At 44.0% G+C, this 17,774-nt stretch overlaps 3 non-coding genes across 3 annotated transcripts; all 3 read right to left on the bottom strand.

The window, feature by feature from the left end:
* Positions 1–10,069: 10,069 nt before the first annotated feature.
* On the bottom strand, positions 10,070–10,158 carry trnar-ucu (transfer RNA arginine (anticodon UCU)). The gene is given in 2 exon segments: positions 10,070–10,105; positions 10,122–10,158. It is a non-coding gene; the product is annotated as a tRNA-Arg (tRNA).
* Positions 10,159–10,297: 139 nt separating this feature from the next.
* Positions 10,298–10,371, bottom strand: trnat-agu (transfer RNA threonine (anticodon AGU)). Its single transcript has one exon. It is a non-coding gene; the product is annotated as a tRNA-Thr (tRNA).
* Positions 10,372–12,417: 2,046 nt separating this feature from the next.
* Positions 12,418–12,506, bottom strand: trnar-ucu (transfer RNA arginine (anticodon UCU)). The gene is given in 2 exon segments: positions 12,418–12,453; positions 12,470–12,506. It is a non-coding gene; the product is annotated as a tRNA-Arg (tRNA).
* Positions 12,507–17,774: the final 5,268 nt, after the last annotated feature.

Below are 17,774 nucleotides of genomic sequence, written 5' to 3'. Positions count from 1 at the left end.
ACTTGTGATAGTTACAGGCACATAAGGCATGTTCTGTGTTTGTTTTTCTGTAATTGCATGTTGACACATAAACAAAACATGCAATTAGGGTCCGTGAGTCTTTTCTGGTTGGAACTGTGATTTTCTCGTGATCAATCAAGTTTCTGAACCATGAAGAATTATCTTCAGTCATCTTGGTGTAATTTTGCTGAAAGATCAAGAATGTCTTGTTGGACCACCATGTTTGTGCAAAAGTGAGTCCTGGAATGCAGTCATCTTCGGATGTGACATGCACACTTTCTTTCCAGCAAACAAGGCATTTGTGACATATTCATCAGCTCTAAGAATATGTTGTTTCTGGAGTCCGGACTTTGTGCGATCTTCATGATGTGTAGTAGTAGGACAATCTTGATCATGTCGATGTATTACTGAAGGTTTCGTAGTCTCTGCGTTGTGTATTTATTTTTTATTTTTATTTTCTCTATCCTTTTGTGATAGTTGGCTCGGGAGTGGGTCTAGTTGTTTCTTGAGGTTATGTCTTCATACGCAGACGAGGAGGTCGGTGCATATGGGTCTCGGTTCAGCCATCAAGTGTTATCTGCACAGAGGAAGAGAGAAAACAAAAGACAGGAGAGCAGTATTTGTTCAAACACTAGGGTTGTAAACTTTTCCGAGTCTGCTATTGTTGTTCCTTCTTCCCTATTTCTTAATTATGACACCTAAAGAACGCAGTGAGATGAGGATGGATTAATGGATGGGAAGGCCTATGAGGGATTCTTCACCGAAGGGTTGGCCCCCGACGCCTGTTGCAATCGGTTCTTTCCTCGGCTCCCCACTGGTTCGTGTCCTATGCTATCCCTGTTGGAGCAGGAACAACCTTACAGTGTGACACATGAGTCCAGGTTTTCTTTCCCTGACATAATACTGCAGCAGCTGTAATCAACATCACTTGATATGGTCCGTGCCACTTAGGCTCTAATGGCTTGTTTTTGGATGACTTTATCATAACCCATTGACCTGGGATGATAGTGTGTCCACCTTCTGGTGGAGTCTGCCAACACGACTCAACTCTCTCTCTGGCACTCTGTACTGCCTTTGTGAGGTTTTCACAGTAAGTGATCAGGGCATCTGAGGCAATGTGTACATCAGCATTTCTAAGATCAATCACACCTGGCATCTTCATTGGGCGTCCAGTAATAATCTCATGAGGGCTCAGTCCTACTGATCTGTTAGGTGAGGCTCTTATACTACACAGTACTGCTGGCAACGCTTCAACCCATGGTACTCCTTCCGGATGCATTTTGCTTAGCCTGATTTTGATTGTTCTGTTTGCACGTTCAACCTGACACCAAAATCATGAATTACCACAAAAGCATATCTGGAATCTGTGTAGATATTAGCAACCGATCCTGAAGCTAGCGTGCATGCTCTTGTTAGGGCTACTAGTTCTGCAGCTTGAGCTGAAAAATGATCTGGAAGACGTCCTGAAGCTAACACTTCCGTGGTGGACGTTACTGCATAACCTGCTCGTCTGTTACCTTTTTCTTTTACTTCACTCATAGGTGTATATGTAAGCGTAACACAATCGTGAGTAATTTCTCCTTCATCCTCTAACAAAACTTCAGTCATAGCAGACAGCATACATGAGGACGGATTCGTGACAGGTGCACGCTGTAAGACAATATTTGGCATTATTGTGGACACTGCATGAGGGCTTTTTTTACGTTTACAGTCTGACCTAACACACTTAATGATGAAAGGTCTGTGCTGTAAAATAACATTTAAGGCTGTGAGTCTACTTAACTTGGTGTTCCCCAAAGGAAGGGTGAGACAGTCACTTTCCTTTTGTTCTATTAAACAAAAATAAGTCTTTCATCTTTGTTGGAAGTTACTGGGGAAATTAAGCACTCACAGCCCAAATGGTTAACACATCAACAAGCTGCCCAACGAGTTTAATGACGAGGGGACGGGCTGCTTCAGAGTAGCAAGCAGACTGAGTAGGAGCTGAGTAACATTGTTAACTTGTTTAAAGTTCTTTTTGTTTTTCCTACACTCCTTTCCCCAATGTCCATGTTTACCACAGTAATAACAACTGCTGCCCTCTCTCTTAGGACATTTGCGTTTCTGTTGATTCTCTGTGTTGACCTTAAAGGATGCTGCTGCAATTTTTACTCTTGCCTTGACATCAGAATCTGTTTCCCAAGTAGTTAACCTCTCCAAGTTGTTTTGTATGGTTCTAGTGGACCATGTTAAGTCTAAGAAAGGCAATGCTTTTCTATGTTCTGACAATAGACCATCAAACCATGTGCGAACTAGGGGACCATTATCTTCTAACACCTTCTCTGAAGTGTCAGCTATACCACTGTACGCTGCTGCTGACTGGCAAAATCTTTGAGTGTACTCACTAACAGTTTCACCCTTCTTCTGTAAACAACTAGTGATCTTCGACCAGTCAATTTTGGGTCCAACAATGTTCTTCAACGCTTTCAGAACTCCCTCTCTCAATTCATCTTTTCTGGCATGTTGTAGTTCAGAAGTAACAGCAGACTCAAAACTGTTGAATTCAGATTCAGTTAGAATTTGTGACATCAGCTGTGTGACTTCTGCCAACGACATGTCGTAAAGACGCATTTTACTGATCAATGCCCTTCTAAATTCAGAAAAATCTGTGCGTACTGAAGGTAAGCTTTGGGATAGTCTTTCTATGTCTCTAGGTCCGAGTGCTTTGGCAACAGTTTGGTTTTGGACAACAGAAGAGTTGGGAGGAACACTTTCAGTTCCCTCAATTCCCTGAGATCTTCTTGCAACACATACCTTTACTGAATCTACAGGCTTATCAGTCAGGATAAGTTTCATCTGACTGTTGGTCTTCTGAGTCACATTTGGTTGAGGCCTTGTTATGGCCCACCTTAGTGTGCATTTGTTTGTTCTGTTCTTTTAATTTATCAATACACCTAGTTTGTTTTTGTGCAATGGATAAGCTATATTCTCTATGGCAACAGATTATGCCTTTCATGTTTTTCTTTCTGATACATGCACCTAACCCCTTCTTGCATTCTTCAATAGACCAAACTTTGTCTGGATCAATACCAAATTTCTTTGTCAAATCCAATCTAACTGACTCAGTCATTATGGAATCCATTTTCTCTCCTAACAATGACTTGAACTCACTGTCTGTCCATAAAGGGCTAGCTAGTCAATTTTTCTCAGTTGATGGAACTAGCCTAGCATTTCTTCTAACCATTTTGTGGATTTCTTTTGTTACCACACAATCAAAAAATAAACTTCTCTGATCAACAGAGGGTATACTTGTTAACACAGATCAAATCTTGTTAAACTTCTTTGTTACCAACACATCACAAACTATTAGCATGTTATGCTAATCTTCCCTAAAAGAAAAATGCAAAGGATCTTTCACCTTCTTAACTTTTAGAGGATAAAACAAACAAAAACACTAAATCTTCTCTGATCAAAAGAGGCTACACTCGATAACACAGTTAACCTTCCTTACCCAGAGCAAAGGGTAACACAGAAAATATTAGCACGTTACGCTAATCTTCTCTAAAAGGAAATGCAAAGGATCTTTCACCTTCCTAACTTTAAGAGGATAAACACATCCCTGTTCGAACAGAGGTTCACCAATATTGACACGTAATGTTAACCTTCCCTAACTTTAGAGGATACCTTCTCTAGCAATGTAGAGGCTATACTTTCATCTTTAAAATAAACTTTTAAAGGGTAACTTTATTAGCCAGACACTGCAGCTGTCTGATAACTGTTCTCTGACGGCGCAGAGATTTGTACTGGTCTTCAGTGGTTCTTTGAATAGAGTGAAACTCACCAAATCGTTGTTTGTACGGAAAGGATTCCGTCTGGAACTCAGCCAAAAAAAGTTTGTTCTTTGTTGAGCTTTGAAGTTTCAGGAGTCAGTTCTGGAACTCAGTCTTTGTTGAGTGGAGATTTCAGTTCTGGAACTCAGTCTTTGTTGAGTGGAGATTTCAGTTCTGGAACTCAGTCTTTGTTGAGTGGAGATTTCAGTTCTGGAACTCAGTCTTTGTTGAGTGGAGATTTCAGTTCTGTATTCAGGTAAGATTCTCTCTAGAATGCAGTCAGATCTTTGAGCTTGAATTCCAATCTGGATTCAGGTGAAGTTAATTCTATCCGGGTCACGGCACCATCTGTAGTGATCTTTTTCTTTGTAGAAAAGTTAGAAGCTCAGACCAGGAGAGGGTGGAAGTTTTGCAAGCAGAAGTTCTTTATTGCTTGTAGGTAGCTGCAGTCATTCCAACATCGTCTAAATTAAAGTAACTTTACATGGTATATTATAGGCATTTTAAGAGGAGGGACTTCTGGAGGTGGAGATAAATTCAAACAAAGCATGCAAATGTTGTCATGGATACCCGAATAGAGAACAGGAAGCAAATGCGAGTAACAACTTTTATTATAATAATAAGTGCACAGTCACGGGACAAATGGTGGAAACAGTACAAGCCGATGGTGGTGGGTGACGCAGGGACTTCAATGGTCAGGTCCGTGAAGAAGTGCAGAGACGAGAAGACAGTGAGACGACAATAATCCACAAGACGATGAGTAATCCACAGAACAACGGGCAACAGGAACACGAGGCAGGAACACGAGGCAGGAACACGAAGACTGGGTCACCAACACCGACAACATCAAACACAAGACTAGAAGGTACAGTGAATGTGTCTACCGTGACAGTACCCCTCCTCCTAAGAACGCCTCCTGGCGTTCCCAGGCTCCCCTACCTGTCGATTGTAATCATCGATAAGGGAGTGATCCAGGATGTCTCTGGCAGGCACCCAACTTCTCTCCTCCGGACCGTAACCTTCCCAGTCCACCAAGTACTGAAATCCGCGTCCCCTCCGCCTAGAGTCCAGAATGCGGTTAACCGAATATGTGGTCTCCCCATCTACGAGTCGCGGCGGGGGAGGAACCGGGGTAGGCGGATTAATGTGAGAATGAAACACGGGTTTGATCTTTGAAACATGAAAAACGGAATGGACCCTCCTGTACGCAGGGGGTAACTTGAGGCGGACTGCCACCGGACTAATGATCTTGGTGACAGGAAATGGGCCGATAAATTTGGGTGCAAGTTTATTAGAGACGGTGCGAAGAGGAATGTTCCTGGTTGAAAGCCACACTTTTTGACCAACGACGTATACGGGAGGCCTTGACCTGTGGCGATCGGCCTTGGCCTTGGTGCGCGCCCCCACCTGGAGTAGAGTCTCACGGGCTCTAGTCCAAGTGCGGTGACACCTCTGGACGAAGGCGTGAGCGGAGGGGACCGCAACCTCGGATTCCAGACTGGGAAAAATAGGTGGCTGGTAACCTACACTACATTCAAACGGGGATAGGCCCATGGCCGACACCGGTAACGTGTTGTGTGCGTACTCCACCATAGACAGTTGTTGGCTCCAAGAGGAAGGGTTCTTGGAGACCAAACATCGTAACATCCTCTCCAAATCTTGGTTGGCTCTTTCGGTCTGGCCATTGCTCTGGGGATGGAACCCTGAGGACAGACTAACCGTCGCCCCCAGTAACCTACAAAACTCTCGCCAAAATTTGGACACAAACTGGGGTCCCCTGTCGGAGACCACGTCTCTAGGGAGGCCATGTAACCGAAAGACGTGGTCCACGATCGTCACCGCTGTCTCCTTGGCTGAGGGTAATTTGGGCAAGGGAATAAAATGGGCCGCCTTCGAGAATCGGTCCACCACAGTCAAAACTACTGTGTTACCCTGGGAGGGTGGGAGGGCGGTGATAAAATCTAGAGCGATATGGGACCAGGGTCTCGAAGGAACCGGCAGCGGCTGAAGTAACCCGTCTGGAGGTCGATTGGAAGTCTTACCAGTGGCACAGACCGAACAAGCCAAAACAAAATCGTGAATGTCGCGAGCCATAAGTGGCCACCAGAACCGTTGCTTGACTAAAAAGCTAGTGCGATTGACTCCTGGATGGCAAGCCACGTTGGAGCTATGACCCCACTGGATGACGTCCGACCGTAATCCCTCCGGCACAAATAAACGATTCGGTGGGCAACCGGGCGGAGGCGTTACCCCTTCTAAGGCCTTCTCGACTCTCGATTCGACCTCCCATGTGAGTGTGGAAACAAATAGGGTTTCGGGTAAAATGCACTCGGGAGTGGACGGGCGTTCGGAAAAATCAAATATACGAGATAAAGCGTCGGGCTTGATGTTCTTGGAACCCGGACGGTATGAGAGGGAAAAATCAAAACGACCGAAAAAAAGTGCCCACCGAGCCTGCCTGGAGTTCAATCTTTTGGCGGTCCTAATGTATTCTAGGTTCTTGTGATCGGTCCAGACGATAAAAGGTACCCCCGACCCTTCTAACCAGTGGCGCCATTCCTCCAACGCTAACTTGACTGCCAACAACTCCCTGTTACCAATGTCGTAATTACGTTCAGCTGGGGATAGACGATGGGACAAAAATGCGCAGGGATGCATCTTGTCGTCTGTGGAAGAGCGTTGGGATAACACTGCACCTACTCCCACCTCTGACGCATCGACCTCCACCACGAACTGACGTGAAGAGTCAGGGGCGACAAGGATGGGGGCCGAAACGAAGCGGCCTTTAAGTTTGGCAAACACAGCCTCGGCTGTGTCTGACCACCTGAACGTAGTTCTGGGGGAGGTCAAGGCAGTCAGAGGTGCGACTAGTTGGCTGAAGTTGCGAATAAAACGCCGGTAGAAATTGGCGAACCCCAGAAACCTCTGCAGGGCCTTGCGGGAGTCTGGGCTTGGCCAATCCACCACAGCCTTAATCTTCTCAGGATCCATCCGCATTCCCTCAGACGAGACGATGTACCCTAGGAAAGGAACAGACTGTGCATGAAAATCGCATTTCTCCGCCTTGACAAAAAGCCCATTCTCTAGCAACCTCTGAAGCACTCGTCGGACGTGTTGCACATGTTCCTGGAGAGAAGAGGAAAAAATCAATATGTCATCCAGGTAGACATATATGAACTGATCGATCATATCTTGCAACACGTCATTGACCAGTGCCTGGAAAACTGCTGGGGAGTTGGACAGCCCAAACGGCATGACCAAGTATTCAAAGTGCCCCCTAGGGGTGTTAAACGCAGTTTTCCACTCATCCCCCTCCCTGATGCGGACCAAATGATAAGCATTACGCAAATCCAGTTTTGTGAAGATGGATGCTCCCTGTAACCTCTCGAAAGCTGAAGACATCAACGGCAAAGGATAAGTATTCTTTACCGTGATGTTATTCAGCCCTCGGTAATCAATGCAAGGTCGCAGAGAACCATCCTTCTTCCCCACAAAAAAGAACCCCGCCCCCGCCGGAGAAGAGGAAGGGCGAATGAACTTGGTTGCTAGAGAATCAGAAATATATTTCTCCATAGCCTCCCTCTCAGGAATAGAGAGTGAATATAACTTGCCTTTGGGCGGAGACTTACCTGGCAGTAAATCTATCGCACAGTCATAGGGACGATGCGGAGGGAGAGAAGCAGCCCGAGACTTACTGAACACCTCCTTCAGGTCCAGATACTCCGCGGGCACGTTAGACAAATCCCCCGTCTCCTCCTGAAACACAGAAACAGGCACGGACGAACAAGCAGAAACAAGACAAGACTTATGACATTCCTTGCTCCACTCCAGCACAGCTCTATGATGCCAGTCCACTCGGGGGTTGTGTTGGATGAGCCAAGGGTGACCAAGGACGACGGGTGCCAGGGGTGAGTCCAGTATATAGAATGAAATAGTTTCTGAGTGGTTGCCGGATGTGATGAGGGTGATATCTTCAGTGGAAAAGGAAATGGTGGGGAGTTCTTGGCCATTTAGTGCGTGAACAGCGATTCTGTGTGTGAGGGGTTTGAGGGGAATCATGAATTTCTGTGCAAACGTGTGGTCCATAAAATTACCTTCCGCCCCCGAGTCCAGAAGTGCTTGACAGTCGTGCTGGTGGACTGACCATCTTAGTCTTACCGGAAGGAGGGTGGAGGTAGATGTAGACGTAGGTGAGGGCTTCCTGGCGGAGATCCCACCCGATAGTAGCCTCAGATTTACTATCGGGCTTGGCCTTTTACTGGGCAGTTATATGCATAGTGTCCAGCTCCTCCGCAGTACAGGCAAAGGCCCTGGGATCTCCGCCTCTCCCTCTCCTCCCGGGAAAGCCGAGCTCGACCAACCTGCATGGGTTCATGATCGAAAACTGGGCTGACCACGTCCCTGCCGCTGGATCGTGGATCGTTGAATCCTGTGAGCGTGCGGGTGGACGGAGCTCGACGCTCGATCCTTGACAACTGAGCGTCTACCCGCAGCGCGAGATCGATAAGTCCGTTCAGTGTGGTGGGAAGATCCAGGGCGTAGATCTCCTTTTGGACGCGGTCAGCCAACCCATGCAGGAACATGTCCCACTGCGCCTCCTCGTTCCATCCACACTCCGCCGCCAGGGTCCAGAACTCAATTGAGAAATCGGAAACGGATTTCTCACCTTGGCGTAACTCCGCCAACGCCCTGGCAGCTTCTCGTCCTGATACGGCCCGGTCGAAGACCTGTTTCATCTCGGCGGAGAGTGTCCGGAACGAGTTACAGCACGCGTGCTGGCTCTCCCACACCGCCGTTCCCCATAGTGCCGCCTTCCCAGTCAGCAAAGTCAACACGAAGGCTACCTTGGCTGGTTCTGTGTTGAAAGTGCGAGGTTGCAGTGCGAAGTGCATGTCGCAGCGGGCCAAAAACGCTCTGCAGTGAGCCGGCTCCCCAGAGTAGGCTTCTGGGCTGGGTAGGCGAGGTTCTGACTGGGCGGGGTTCTCTGGTGGTGTGGGGGGAACGGCTGGTGCGGGTTGCGCAGCGGGACCACGTAGGCGTTGGATCTGCTGGGTGAGCTCGGACACCTGCGTCACCAGGGCTTGTACTGCGCGACCCGTGTCGCCGATCTCTCTTTCTTGTGAGTCCATTCTCCGAATGCTGTGGTGAATGAACTCCTCCAGGGTCGATGAAGACGCGCTCGCTGCTTCCATTCCACGGTCAGATCGTTCTGTCATGGATACCCAAATAGAGAACAGGAAGCAAATGCGAGTAACAACTTTTATTATAATAATAAGTGCACAGTCACGGGACAAATGGTGGAAACGGTACAAGCCGATGGTGGTGGGTGACGCAGGGACTTCAATGGTCAGGTCCGTGAAGAAGTGCAGAGACGAGAAGACAGTGAGACGACAATAATCCACAAGACGATGAGTAATCCACAGAACAACGGGCAACAGGAACACGAGGCAGGAACACGAGGCAGAAACACGAAGACTGGGTCACCAACACCGACAACATCAAACACGAGACTAGAAGGGACAGTGAATGTGTCTACCGTGACAAATGTAGTACGAACACACCCTACTCTGAGGGCATTACCAATCCAATGGAATCAGCATAACTATTCAAATGCGTATAGTGGCCAGGAACTCTGGTTCCAAGAGCCATCTCAGAGCCATTAAAGAATGTCTCAGTGATCAGACTCATTTAACTTACAATGGAGAAAACAGGATTTGCCAGATTCTCTTGCTGGAAACTGTTTCACAGCTGATATCATTTACCATCCTAACCTGAAATGCTAACTTCAACAAACAGAACTTTCTCAGTTTATATATGATAGTATTAGAAGTTAGATTAAACCTTTTAATAAACTTGTATTCCTTCAAGGGACAAGGGAATATCTCAAGCCATTTATTTCTGGATCGAAACTCTCAGTACTCGTGTCTCAAATGTTTCGGGAACCTCTAGTTACGATACATCTAAATGCTGTTTCAGCTTGGAGAAATGGAAAGCGTGTTTTTTTTTCTTCTTTTTTTTCTAGGTAGGTGGCCAACAATAGGTTGTTGCAGATTTTGGCCTAGGCCAGTGGATTTCAACCTATTCTTATTTAAATAGGTGACTTAAGTTAATTAGTAGAGTACTCTGTGATCTGAGTTGGGTGTGTCCAATAAGGGAAATAAGCAGAACGTGAAGGGTATGCTTCTGAAGTAGTTTGTGGATTCAAGTTTTAAGCATATGCTTGTCCAACACAAAGACATCTGAGCAAAAGAGGGTATGCACGACTCTGGTGGGACTCGAACCCACAACCTTTGAATATCTCCATTCACAATCTAGAAGTCCAATGCGCTATCCATTGCGCCACAGAGCCACAAAAGACAAAATTTAAGACGCTATTGCATGCACATCACTTCTTAGATTTCCACATTTTGTGCAGATGCACACTGTTCAGCATGCAAAGATTTACATATGTAAAAGATTAAGTGAGCGGTGCCCACATCCTGTGGCATAGGCACTGCTGCGATTCGAACCCAGGATCTCCTGTTTACTAGACAGGCGCTTTGACCAACTAAGCCACAGCGCCACTTGCTGAACCTTCTACAATGTGTTGCTATAAAAAGTCTAAAAGAGGTAGCAGGTCAGGAAAATAGCTGATTACATCATGAAAGAGGTTAGGGGATTATTTCCAAAACCCGAGGGGCATTCAGGGCTCTGTTGAAGAAAGAGGGAATATCTGAAACTCTCAATACGTGTTTCTGAAATGTTTTTGGAACCTCCAGTTACAATACATCTAAACTCTGTCTCAGCTAGGAGAAATGGAAAGCAATCTCTGCTATGCTTTCAGCTGATCTGAAAGACAAAATCCAGAAAGCTTTTCATGAATTATATATTCATATTTGTAAAGACTGTTTTGAATACATCCAGAGGCTGGATCTCAACAATAGGAAGTAGCAGATTCTGGCCTAAGCCAGTGGTTTTCAAAACATTCTCGAAACCTCCCAGACGCTATACATTTTCGTTATTTACCTTATTTCAAAAGGGTTAATTGAGCTACTTAGAAGAGTACTCTATGATCTGACGTGGGTGTGTCCAATAAGGGAGATGAGCAGAATGTGAAGGGTAGGCTTCTGAAGTAGTTTGTGGACCCCAGTTTTAAACATATGTCTGACTCACAGAGACATCAGAGCAAAAGAGGCCACTGACTATTCTGGTGGGACTCAAAACCACAACCAGGGAATTTCTCCATTCGCATCCCAGAAGTCCAAAGTTCTATCCATTGTACCATAAAATGACACACTTCAGGGAAGTATTGCATGCGCAGCACTTCTTAGTTTTTCCAGTTTTGTGCAGGTAAACACAGTTCGTCATGCAAAGACTTTCATATGTGAAAAGGTTAAGCACTCCCATATCCTGTGCCAAAGGCACTGCTGGGATTTGAACCCAGGATCTCCTGTTTACGAGACAGGCGCTTTGACCAGCTAAGCCACAGATCAGTGAAATTTGTTGGTAAAACAAGTCTAAAAGAGGTAGCACATCAGGAAAACAGCTGATCACGCCATGAAAGAGGTCCCTTAGAGGTAAGAGGATTGTTTCCAAAACACGAGGGCCTTTCACGCCTCAAGGGAATGTCTGAACTCATTTAATTTTGGCTCTACACTCTCGATAGTTATGCCTAAAATGTTTCCTGAGCCTTCTTCTGATATGAAATGGCAAAATCCAGAAAGTTATCCATGTATTATTCTTCATATATGTAAAGACTTTGTTTGTACAAATATCCATAGGCTTGACCATATCAATAGGTAGTAGCAGATTTCAGGCCTAAGCCAGGAGCTTGCAAACCATTCTTGAAGCGCATCTGCACCACATATATATATATATATTTTATTATCTCTCTCATTTAATACAGGTGAATCAAATAATTGATTGATAAGTAACGTACTCGACGATCTGACTTGGGTGTGCTCAATAAGGAAAAGAAGAAAAATGTGTTGCGTAGGCTTCTGAAAAAGTTGGAAAACCCCAGCTTTAAGCAAATGTCAGTCTGGTAAAGACGTCTGTGCAAAGGGACACCATTCGTGACTCTGGTGGGACCCAAAAAACGACAACCTTTTTAAAACCTTCATTTGCAACCGAGAAGTCCAGCATGTCAGGAGAATAGCTGATTACATCATGAATAGGTCCCTTTGAAGTTACAGGATTATTTCCAAAACCTGAAATGTGTGCAGGCTTCTGTTGAGGGACAAGGGAATATCTCAAGCCATTTATTTCTGGATCGAAACTCTCAGTACTCGTGTCTCAAATGTTTCGGGAACCTCCAGTTACGATACATCTAAATGCTGTTTCAGCTTGGAGAAATGGAAAGCGTGTTTTTTTTTCTTCTTTTTCCTCTAGGTAGGTGGCCAACAATAGGTTGTTGCAGATTTTGGCCTAGGCCAGTGGATTTCAACCTATTCTTATTTAAATAGGTGACTTAAGTTAATTAGTAGAGTACTCTGTGATCTGAGTTGGGTGTGTCCAATAAGGGAAATAAGCAGAACGTGAAGGGTATGCTTCTGAAGTAGTTTGTGGATTCAAGTTTTAAGCATATGCTTGTCCAACACAAAGACATCTGAGCAAAAGAGGGTATGCACGACTCTGGTGGGACTCGAACCCACAACCTTTGAATACCTCCATTCACAATCTAGAAGCCCAATGCGCTATCCATTGCGCCACAGAGCCACAAAAGACAAGCTTTAAGACGCTATTGCATGCACATCACTTCTTAGATTTCCACATTTTGTGCAGATGCACACTGTTCAGCATGCAAAGATTTACATATGTAAAAGATTAAGTGAGCAGTGCCCACATCCTGTGGCATAGGCACTGCTGGGATTCGAATCCATGATCTCCTGTTTACTAGACAGTTGTTACAATGTTTTGTTAAGGCTTATATCATTCTTTCATTCTAATGGAATGTCTTGTTAATGCTAATGTAATGTTTTACATGACATTCCTTGAATCTTGTGTCATGACACTCCACCCCATGCCCCCAAACCCATGACATTTCATTCCAAGAAATTTCCAAGAATCCTTGCCATGAAATTCTACTACATCTTCTTCCGGTAAACATCACAACATGTTATTTCGTGAAATTCAGTTGAATCCGATTCAATCAACATGTCCATTTTTTCTGAAATGTCATGACTTGAAATTCCAAGTGCCATAGAATCCCATACATTGCACTAAAGTGTTACTTTAAAGGTCATGTACTGCAGGTCAGTGTTACTTTAATGTTTGGTTAATTCTAGCATGAACTGAATTGCAGTGCTTTGTCAACATTACTGCATTTCTGGAAAAACTTGCCAGAGGGTTAAAGACTCTAGCTTGGGCCCACAGCCAAAGGTTAGGTTTGTCAGAAGTGGGATTAGAACCCATGCCTCAAGGGGAGACTGCGACCTGAACGCAGCGCCTTAGACCGCTCAGGCATCCTGACATGCCAGCCAGTGATGAGCAGCATTTTTGCACCTACACAGAATGGCAGATGATCTAGAATCTAGGGCTTCACCGCTCACCCGTGTCACAGCACATGCCTCATTGGCGCAGTTAGGCAGCACGTCAGTCTCATAATCTGAAGGTCCTGAGTTCGAGCCTCACACGGGGCAGAATGGTGCTTTTTGATACACGGGACCGTGTAAATAAATGAGCTGCTTTCTGTATTCCCTTTTATGCCTTTGTCCATTTCTTCATATGCACTGTAATTGAAATCCAGTGTTTTTTTAAGACTAATGTTGAACAAATGCAGTAATTGTATTACTCTCATATTCATGTCATATGTGTTGGTGTTGTTACAATGTTTTGTTAAGGCTGATATCATTCTTTCATTCTAATGGCATGTCTTGTTAATGCTAATGTAATGTTTTACATGACTTTCCTTGAATCTTGTGTCATGACACTCCACCCCATGCCCCCAAACCCATGACATTTCATTCCAAGAAATTTCCAAGAATCCTTGCCATGAAATTCTACTGCATCTTCTTCCGGTAAACATCACAACATGTTATTTCGTGAAATTCAGTTGAATCCGATTCAATCAACATGTCAATTTTTTCTGAAATGTCATGACTTGAAATTCCAAGTGCCATAGAATCCCATACATTGCACTAAAGTGTTACTATAAAGGTCATGTACTGCAGGTCAGTGTTACTTTAATGTTTGGTTAATTCTAGCATGAACTGAATTGCAGTGCTTTGTCAAAATTACTGCATTTCTGGATAAACTTGCCAGAGGGTTAAAGACTCTAGCTTGAGCCCGCAGCCAAAGGTTAGGTTTGTCAGAAGTGGGATTCGAACCAACGCCTCCAGGGGAGACTGCGACCTGAACGCCAGCTGCCAAAGGATAGTCCGTCAAAATGGGCATAATGTTGAACAATGTTGAACGCCACAGCCAATCACGTCGACGCGCTATAACATTTGCAGCCAATTAGAGAGCGCCATTCTCGACATTATAACATCTGCAGCCAATCAGAGACCGCCATTCTTGACTTTTTCCTTATCATTTTCGACATTTGACCAATCAGAGTACAAGGAAATGTCGATGGCACGTTTATGCTTAGCACCGCTAGGAGGAGGAGTCAGCAAGCTAGCCAAGTGTCAATCAAGTTGCCGAACTGAGCCGAAGGTGTACGAAGTAATGACATATCCTGAGGGGCGTGTCAGAGGTCAAAAAGTTCAGACGTCGAGCATCACTGTCACGGAGGTCAGGCAGCATCATTTTAACGGAGGACTGCGAAACTTATTTTTCGGTAACTTTAACTGTATTTTCGGACAATGTAATTTTATATTTGTATATAATTGTATACTATATTATAATTGTAAATATCGGGTGTGCTTTTTTTAAAGAAATAATTTGTATTATAGTAGTTTTGTTCAAAACGATATAACCTAACCGTTAGCCCCCCAACAAAAAAATGTCTGGCAAAAAATCCCATAAAGCCATGTCAGATACTGACTGGATTGCAAGGCTAAAACAGTTTGCCAGCACAGGAGTTTGGCCATCAAATGAGGGTAACAGGCCAGCTCCTCGACAGAAAAAGTGGCATGACGTGTACCAAAGGGTGAGTGTGCTTTTGTCACCTTTGCATGATGTAATAATTGTAATCCTAATCATTTAATTCAATGTCATCATTATTTATAGATATGTATGTAGATAATGTTGCAGGTATTTGAGATTTATGTTTATTTATGTAAAAAAAAACTTTTTTTTGCACTGGGAGGATGTTGAGTGAATGGATGTTTTTTTGAAGGTGTGAAATGTTCCTCTCTTGTTCTTTTAAAGGAGGATACAAACTTTACTCACTCTTTATCTCTAATTTTACAGTTTGTATCTCCTCTTCAAAGAACATGAATAAAAATAAATGACACACTACAATAAATTAATGTGGCATTCATACTGATAAGTTAGAAATGCATGTATTCTATATTATATGTGTGATAATGTTTACAGATTGAAAGATGTCCGATGCAGTCTCGCGGCCAGACAACCTTGCTCGGAGCGGTCCCAAAGTGCATATGTGGTTTTCACACTCAAAAGGTAACAATGTAAAGATGTAACTTGTATTTTTTTTATATATATATAATTTACTGAACAAATTCTTCTCGTTCAACAATTATTGTAGCCTATGTATTTTTGTGGTTGTCTTAAGCAGGCCACAGCCTCTATTGGACAAGCACCAAGGGTTGTTGAACAACGGTCTGCCGCTACTGGACCAGCACAGGAGGTCATGGCGCAGAGTCAGCGTCAGCTCCCACCCCAGCCTACTTCTAAAATTATACCAAGTTTGTCAAAGGTAATAACATTTTTTTTTATATAATTGCAGTTTTAATATACGTTTAGTATAAAGGTTTAAGTTCAGTGGAAATGGCTGGTATGTTTTTACACCTACCTGCCAGCTGTGACACCTTGTACAGGGGCGGCTGTAGTCTGCTTATCGGTCAGTTTCACTGTCTCAGGTTGGTTGAGATCAAGTAAAATGGTGAAAGAACAATGTAACCTATGTGATCTCTCTTTCTTCTCTGGGCTCTGCTCTTGCATTCTCCTCTTCCTCTCTAATTGGGCTTTGCCATTATGGGTTAATGGACACTCACGTCCTTCATGGCATCTCTCTTGATTTTTCCAACTGGCTACTGAAGCTACGTCTTTCATTCTGTATTTCTCAGGTAACATTCCACTTATGCACAATTAATTATACACGTATTATTAATTAAGTCATCATGAATCTGCTTTGTTGCCATTTCAAGGGTAACCTTCATTACTGTTAATAAACGCTTTCTCTTACAAACTATGTGCAAACTATTTTTGATTTTAAGTCATTTTTAAAAGGTACTTGTTAAATTACTATATACTCACATTCTAGCAATACCTTCCCAAACATTTTTCTATTCTAACTGTGCTTATTTCAATCTGTATAAGTAGTAGAGTGTGGTAATACACAGACAAAAAAATAAGTTAAAGAAAGAAAGCAGGTCCTTTAGTTATATAATGAATGATAGGATCAATAGATATTTTCTCATTTGACATTTTATTATATTTTTGGCCAATGTGCTGTTACAATTCAATTTGTATTTTCATTGAAATTGTTTTGCCCTTTTTTAGTTTACCAAGCCAAGATTTGGTGGGTCCCACATTGCTGCTGCAAAGCCAAATCTGAGTGTGGCTAGGAGACCATCTCAGGCTGTTGACCAACCCAGCGCAGCAGTGTCCAGTGCCCCTACACCAAGCCCCACTGTCTCTGTAAGTACTGGCATAATCCACATTGCATTCTAAGACAAATTCCACATCTGTGCACTTTTTAGAAACTTGCATTCTAAGACACATTCCAGCTGTGCACTTTTTAGAAATATATTTTGTATGCAGGAAATCTTATCATAATGAATTAAGAGCAATACTATACAGTTTTCACACAATATGCAGTCAGTGAACACATTTCCACAATGCTTACATTTTCGTAACAGACAAGCTATGCCTCCCAACAAAATTATGGATTGTTTTTGTAGTATTTACAAATGTTAACACACACCACCCCACAATAGCAAAAACAATATTCCAAACCTTAGATACAGTATAAAAACCTCTGCTTCTTCAATGATATCAGTTCAAAAACAATATATCTCAGCTGATAATAAACAAACAATTGAATAATTGACACACACCTGATTTATGTTGGGTAAATTGGGCCAACCATAGCTGATTCCAGTCTGGCTTAGACTCAGTGGCAGGGGTTATTTTTTTCTGTTACATTGACACTTATACAGTAAAAGGAGGACTTTGAGGAGTGATGTTTTTGGAAACAGAAAAAGACAAACACTGTAATGTCTGGACGAGGAAGAGTAAGAGCAAGGGGCCCAGGGAGAAGAGCAGGCCCAGTGAGAGGTGCAGTGAGAGATGCAGTGAGATGTGCAGTGAGATGTGCAGTGAGAGGTGCAGTGAGATGTGCAGTGAGATGTGCAGTGAGATGTGCAGTGAGAGGTGCAGTCAGAGATGCAGTGAGATGTGCAGTGAGAGATGCAGTGAGAGGTGCAGTGAGATGTGCAGTGAGAGGTGCAGTGAGAGGTGCAGTGAGAGGTGCAGTGAGATGTGCAGTGACAGATGCAGTGAGAGGTGCAGTGAGATATGCAGTGAGAGGTGCAGTGAGAGGTGCAGTGAGAGATGCAGTGAGATGTGCAGTGAGATGTGCAGTGAGAGGTGCAGTGAGAGATGCAGTGAGATGTGCAGTGAGAGGTGCAGTGAGAGATGCAGTGAGATGTGCAGTGAGAGGTGCAGTCAGAGATGCAGTGAGATGTGCAGTGAGATGTGCAGTGAGATGTGCAGTGGGAGGAGCAGGGCCAGGGAGAAGAGCAGGCCTAAGGAGAGGGCAAGGTAGAGGTGTAAGAATGTGTGGTGGTGGCATTCCAAGGGCTGCAAGAATAGTAGTCAGTGATGAAATTCGTGCCACTATCATTGACCATGTAA

Source organism: Siphateles boraxobius, unplaced genomic scaffold, assembly GCF_051911475.1.
Source record: "Siphateles boraxobius isolate OS27281-9 unplaced genomic scaffold, OSU_SipBor_1 6, whole genome shotgun sequence".
Classification (NCBI taxonomy): Eukaryota; Metazoa; Chordata; class Actinopteri; order Cypriniformes; family Leuciscidae; genus Siphateles; species Siphateles boraxobius.
The sequence above is the reverse complement of the archived record's forward strand: the minus strand, read 5'-3'. Positions and strand labels throughout refer to the sequence as shown.